The following is a 7,415-nucleotide window of genomic DNA, read 5'->3' on the forward strand; positions in this document are numbered from 1 at the left end:
ACATATTTGTAGATGTATTCACAAGGTTGAGCATATTTCTTGATGAAGAAAGATATTCACAAAAAAGGCTCCTCATGTAAATCTGCAAAAGTGACATTAAGACTTTGATTTAAATATTTTATATCATCTTATGCTGATGATACTCTGCAATTTCTTTCTAATCCCTCAAGCTGTAATAAGTATTTTTTTATAACACAGTTCAAAATAATGTAATCAAAGTGTCCCTGTTTCATTGATCCAGTTAGACCTTGGCTACATCGGGACATTACTGTTAATAGGAGACACTGTCAGGAGAGCCTGACAGAGTTAGTGGATATGTGACATGATGTGATTCTGGAGTTCATTAATAAAATCATCACCAGTGGGGAGACAATCTAACACTGATATGGGTTTTCATCTTGAACCTCTAAACACATGAGAGAGGGGATCTGTTGCAATAAAAAATATCCACACATTTATTTCACTTGACTTATGTTTTATTATACAGCATATAAGCATTATGACAACAATAAAAACATGACTATTTCTAATTGAAAACTGTTGTTAAGTGAGATGATAGAAAGAGAGACAGAGTGTAGATTGAGAGCAGTAGCAGAGTAAAACCAGTAGCAGAGTCCCAGTGAGTCAGGTCAGGACTAGGAACACTGGTCTCTCCTCAGTGTCTGAGAGAGTGGAGTCTGGGAGCCCTGGGTGGCCTCACAGGTCACAGAGCCCACCTTCCTCCACTGGTCTGCAGAGAGCCTCAGGGTGCTGCTCCAGCTGTAGCGGCCGTCCTTCTCCAGCACCCCGGGGCTCCTGCTCTCCTCCCAGCTGCTGCTGCTGCTGCTGCTGCTGCCGTCCACCTTCCAGGACAGACTCCAGTCTGAGGGGAAGCCCTTGTTGGCCAGACACATGAGCGTGGCCTTCCCCTGCTCCAGCTCCTCACTGGAGGGGGGCAGCACCGTCAGGGAGGGACGGACGTCACCTAGGAGACAGCAATCAGCTTAGAGGACAGGGACCACACGGCTGTCAGTCGACCAGCAGACACTTGGACACATTTACTGTGTGAGAGCTGATTTAGTCCTTTAAGGAGTTTCTGTCAGATGGTTTTTCTGCTCCAGCAGTCACTCACTCACACATTGTTTCACTTCCCTTTAAGAAGCCTCTCATGCAAACCAGCACAGAGAGAATCATCATACAGAGCGACCCAAAATATATCAAACTACTCTGGAAATAAAATCTCAAAATTTAGACCAGTTTTCAAACTTTCTCATCCAAAACCTTAAACTCAATGTAACTTATCATTAACATATCTAGTGGAAACATAAATACATAAAATGAACTGATTACAATCAAAAAATCTTCATGCACTTTTCAATCACCATCAAAGATTTTTGAAATTTGAAACATTTAACACAATTGAAAGATTTTGCAGATTTCCAAATACCCATTTTGTTTTCACTCTGTTCAACTGAATTGGAATAACTGATTCATTCTGAATTTGTTTTAAAAACATTCATCATTTTGGTGCAAAATTGTAATTTGATCTTGAAAACATCAACAACAGGTTCACAGTTTTATCTCTTTGTACAACTAAAGCTTTTTAAATTGAAGTATCGTGAAAATTCGTAAAGAATCATTTGCTAAAGCTGCAGTGAGATTGCCTCCATGGTAACAGAGGAGAAATAAAAGCAGAAATATAAAAAAAAACAACAAAAAAATCCCAAGATAATTTAATATACTGAAGATATTACAAATTGAAATTTAAATCCTTCAAATATGTTATTTAATATTTGTGAAGAAACTTACTTCCAACATCCAGTCTGGTTCCTCCACCAAAAGTCCACCACAGTGATACAAAGTCATTGAGCCGCCGTACAAAAACCTCTGACTGCAGAGAGACACGGCTCTCTGACTTTGACACAAACAAACTCACCAGAATTCGTTTCTGTGTGGATGTATGATAAAATTCAAACTGAGAAAAACACAGTACTACAGATTTCCAGAATGTATTGTTTGAAAATGTATTTTTATTTAAAATGAAAATTAAAATAACTGAAATTGGACTGCAGAGATTACAAGGTACAAGGTAACTTCATTGTCACTTTTCTTCAGTGTAGTTTAGGAAGAAATGAAATTCAAGGTGATCCTAAATCCTGCTACATCTTGTGGCGTCGAAGGAGGAGTCGAAGAGTTTCACAGCCCGGGAAAAGAAGCTGCTCTGTAGTCTGGTGGTTCTGCAGCAGAAACTGTATCTTTTTCCAGACTGTGTCTGGGGTGGCTGCTGTCTGTCAGTATCTTTTGGGCTCTGTGCAGTAACCTCACTTCACCGAGGTCACTGATGCTCTGGAGATGGGAATCTGTGATGTTCTGGGCAGTTTTAATCCCCCGCTGTAGAGCCTTCCTGTCCTTGACAATGCACGGACCATGCCAGCTGGTGATGTTTCCAGTCAGTATGCTTTCTATTGCATATATAAGCACACCAATTAAACAGAATATGCAGCATAAAGAAACAATAGTGGAAATGGGAAAATAGCAGCAAATAAACTCTATAAATGATACAAGAAAGCAAAGCCTACAAAATAAAATTTTAAAAAAATCAAAAATTGTGATGCAGATCTATGTTAAATGTCTCTGTGGCACAGAGAACAAAAAACTTCCTTTATATGTTCCAGTTGGCCCTTGAAAGACAAAATCAAACTTTTGGAAGCAAAACTTGGCAAGAGACCCATGTTGTTTCTAATTGGTCCTGCAAATTTCTAATCAGTATTGACAGATTCATTGATAAACAGCCTCATCAGAGTAATCCAAGTCCCTGTTGGAGTCAGTCAGAGCATTTCCATAGAGAGCCACTTTGCATCAGCAGCTCCATGCTCCAGTGCTCTGGGAGAGTTTATAGTCCTGAGAGTTGAGCTCTGGATGACTGACAGCTGTCCTTCATGACAACAGAAGACACAGAAATGGTCCTCATCAAAAACATGACTTTGACCTGCATCCTCATCTGGACTCTCCTCTGCTGCTGCTTCACAGGTAAAGTCCAGAGAATCAAACTCCTCTCCTCTATGAACATCCGTCCCTCTGAAATGAAGCCGACAAAACCATGACGCTGCTTTATGTTTCTGTCTCTGTGTCCTCAGAGTCCAGAGGTCAGGTCACAGTGACTCAGCCTGGAGCAGTGAGATCTGCTGTGGGAGGCTCCGTCTCCATCACATGTAGGACCAGTCAGAATGTTTATGGCTCTAACCGTTTAGCCTGGTACCAACAGAGAGACGGAGAAACTCCTAAACTGCTCATTTACGAGGCCAGCACTCGAGCATCAGGGATCCCAGATCGTTTTTCAGGCAGAGGATCAAACTCTGACTTCACTCTGACCATCAGTGGAGTTCAGACTGAAGATGCAGCAGTTTATTACTGTCAGAGTTTTCATGTCATCAACAGTCAGTGGGTGTTCACACAGTGAAAAAGCGTCGTACAAAAACCTCCCTCAGTCAGACTGAACAGAAACTGAAGTGACAACTGCAGCTGGAAGCTACTGCAGAGAGTGATACACTTCACTGAGGACACACACACACACACACACACACACACACACACACACACAGTATATGTAGCATGCATTCATATCATCAAAAAATAAAAACCAACTACATCTACATCTTATAATACACCACAAAATCCACTTCTCTTCCTTCGGTAAATAATCAGAAGGTTGTTTAATTTGTCTGGCATCTCTTAATCCCAATTTCAATTAGGAATCAGCAGTCAAATAAACTCAGAGAAAGTAATCTAAGCCAAGTTTTTTGCCTTCCCTAAAAGAAATGAAAGGTCATTTCAAAGTTTTGAATAATCTTTCCTTATTTCTGCCTTCATAAATACCTACAAAACTGTTCCTGTCTTTCCTAAAATTCCCCTCTTCTTTGATATTACATCTGTCTTTTCTCTGTCAGACAGGCTCTTTTAATAATGTATTAATCATTATTTGGTACTAATAAAAACACCTGCCTTCATATATAAATATTCAAAGGTTTTGGGGCCTTTTATATAATTTATTGTGGAATCTGTTGTTGCAAAGAGACAAGAGACACCAGCTTCAAATGCAGATGATGTGACACTGAAAAAGAGAAAACACACACAGACTAAAGACACAAAGGGAGGAGGGTGTTAACGAGGGACAGGGGACAGCAAGGCTAATGAGGGACAGGTGAACCAAATCAGGACAGAAAAACAACTACAAACAAATCTAGCTGCTTGACATGGTTACTTATTCAAAGGTTTTTTAAGAAGTCTAAAAAATGTTCAATACAACATAATTTTTAACAGCTTGGACATCAAAAAAAGACCATACTATGTAAACGTGTCGGTCCATGCTGTCACTGAGGTTAAACAGCATGATATGTTGAGGACAGCTACAGCTCACTGACTCTGTGTGTTTGCATATGTGTCCTGCCTCTCTGCTCCCAGACGTTAAGAGGACAGTGTTGATCAGTGTCTGTCCAGACCTTTCAGAGACACTGAGACGCCGGCAGCACAATGATGATGTCACTGAGTCTACTGCTGGTCACCCTGGGGCTCCTTGTTCAGGGTGAGACTCTCTTCTGAAAACTTTGCTTCAGGATGCAACCAGGTTCACCTCAGTGATGTTCTGCTATGATGGAGAGACACTGAAACAAGCAGCAGTTACCTTCTTCCATCTATTCTCCGTGTTCAAGAAATGATGCTCTTCTGTTTGGATGTTGATCGTCTTTCTCCTGTTTTTGATATTTTCCAGGTTCATCAGGAGAAATCATCCTGACTCAGTCTCCTGGATCTCAGTCTGCTGTAGCAGGACAGACTGTCTCTATCACATGTAAAGCCAGTACAAGTATAAGTAGCAACCTTCACTGGTACTTTCAGAAATCTGGAGAATCTCCCAAACTTTTGATTCGTTATGCTACAACTCGTCATTCTGGAGTTTCAGAGCGTTTCAGTGGGACAGGCTCTGGGACTGACTTCACTCTGACCATCAGAGGAGTTCAGACTGAAGACGAAGGAGATTATTATTGTCTGCAGAGGCACAGCTTGCCGTTCACACAGTGAAACAACGTTGTACAAAAACCTCCTCAGCTGGAGAGGAACTGATCTGACTTAACGGCTGCAATGAAAGCGGCAACACGAGACACATGGATATTGACAAAGTGCAAAACGAAAAGAAGTACAGCAAAACTGTAACACAATCATACACAGTCATTCACATATAAAGTAATATATAATTTTATTGAAAGTTTTCTTCAGACAGAGTTTGAAACAGTTCATTCAAAGTCAGTTGTGATGACTGTTTTTGTGTAAATGAGATACATACTCAAGCAGTAAGACAAGGCTATATTATTAGATATGGCTTCATGTTAAAACAAAATAATTAAGACAATTATAAAAAAATGACATTTCTTTCTTTTGATTCTTTAAAAATCATTTTTATAGTCGTTCAGCAAACTTACTAAGTTTTAAGTTAAATGAAATAATTCTAAATAAAAAAGTAACAATAATAATTCAACTTGTTACGTTAAAATATTTAAAGTTATTTAATGAAACACACCAAGAGGTTTCCAACAAACTAAGACTTTTTTCATTAATGCATAAAAACAGAAAGTTGTGCAGGAAGATAAAAGTGTTTCAGTCAGTATTATTTATCTCAGATTGCTTCATGTACACTCAAAGTTCCTACATGAAGACTTTGCAAAATGTGACACCATGTTTTATCTTATTATTATTTTTTGTATTATTTATTTGTATAGATTTTTTACTGTGAAACCCTGAAATACTTTTCATTTACATATTTGTAGATGTATTCACAAGATTGAGCATATTTCTTGATGAAGAAAGATATTCACAAAAAAGGCTCCTCATGTAAATCTGCAAAAGTGACATTAATACTTAGATTTAAAAATTTTATATCATCTTATACTGATGATACTCTGCAATTTCTTTCTAATCCCTCAAGCTGTATTAAGTATTTTTTTATAACACAGTTCAAAATAATGTAATCAAAGTGTCCCTGTTTCATTGATCCAGTTAGACCTTGGCTACATCGGGACATTACTGTTAATAGGAGACACTGTCAGGAGAGCCTGACAGAGTTAGTGGATATGTGACATGATGTGATTCTGGAGTTCATGAATAAAATCGTCACCAGTGGGGAGACAATCTAACACTGATATGGGTTTTCATCTTGAACCTCTAAACACATGAGAGAGGGGATCTGTTGCAATAAAAAATATCCACACATTTATTTCACTTGACTTATGTTTTATTATACAGCATATAAGCATTATGACAACAATAAAAACATGACTATTTCTAATTGAAAACTGTTGTTAAGAGAGATGATAGAAAGAGAGACAGAGTGCAGATTGAGAGCAGTAGCAGAGTAAAACCAGTAGCAGAGTCCCAGTGAGTCAGGTCAGGACTGGGAACACTGGTCTCTCCTCAGTGTCTGAGAGAGTGGAGTCTGGGAGCCCTGGGTGGCCTCACAGGTCACAGAGCCCACCTTCCTCCACTGGTCTGCAGAGAGCCTCAGGGTGCTGCTCCAGCTGTAGCGGCCGTCCTTCTCCAGCACCCCGGGGCTCCTGCTCTCCTCCCAGCTGCTGCTGCTGCTGCTGCTGCTGCTGCCGTCCACCTTCCAGGACAGACTCCAGTCTGAGGGGAAGCCCTTGTTGGCCAGACACATGAGCGTGGCCTTCCCCTGCTCCAGCTCCTCACTGGAGGGGGGCAGCACCGTCAGGGAGGGACGGACGTCACCTAGGAGACAGCAATCAGCTTAGAGGACAGGGACCACACGGCTGTCAGTCGACCAGCAGACACTTGGACACATTTACTGTGTGAGAGCTGATTTAGTCCTTTAAGGAGTTTCTGTCAGATGGTTTTTCTGCTCCAGCAGTCACTCACTCACACATTGTTTCACTTCCCTTTAAGAAGCCTCTCATGCAAACCAGCACAGAGAGAATCATCATACAGAGCGACCCGAAATATATCAAACTACTCTGGAAATAAAATCTCAAAATTTAGACCAGTTTTCAAACTTTCTCATCAAAAACCTTAAACTGAACGTAACTCATCATTAACATATCTCATGGAAACATAAATACAGAAAATGAACTGATTACAAGCAAAAAATCTTCATGCCGTTTTCAATCACCATCAAAGATTTTTGAAATTTGAAACATTTAACACAATTGAAAGATTTTGCAGATTTCCAAATACCCATTTTGTTTTCACTCTGTTCAACTGAATTGGAATAACTGATTCATTCTGAATTTGTTTTAAAAACATTCATCATTTTGGCGCAAAATTGTAATTTGATCTTGAAAACATGAACAACAGGTTCACAGTTTTATCTCTTTTTACAACTAAAGCTTTTTAAATTGAAGTATCGTGAAAATTCGTAAAGAATCATTAGCTAA

The 7,415-nt window shown here is 39.6% G+C and overlaps 2 pseudogenes; both read right to left on the bottom strand.

Moving 5' to 3' along the window:
- Window positions 1-482: 482 nt before the first annotated feature.
- On the bottom strand, window positions 483-978 carry LOC148186708 (Ig kappa-b4 chain C region pseudogene; annotated as a pseudogene).
- A 5,262-nt stretch (window positions 979-6,240) lies between these two features.
- On the bottom strand, window positions 6,241-6,824 carry LOC121938596 (Ig kappa-b4 chain C region pseudogene; annotated as a pseudogene).
- Between the last annotated feature and the right edge of the window lie 591 nt (window positions 6,825-7,415).

This window comes from Plectropomus leopardus, chromosome 17, assembly GCF_026936395.1.
Source record: "Plectropomus leopardus strain MGB_pleo_1.0 chromosome 17, ASM2693639v1, whole genome shotgun sequence".
NCBI classification, from domain to species: Eukaryota; Metazoa; Chordata; class Actinopteri; order Perciformes; family Serranidae; genus Plectropomus; species Plectropomus leopardus.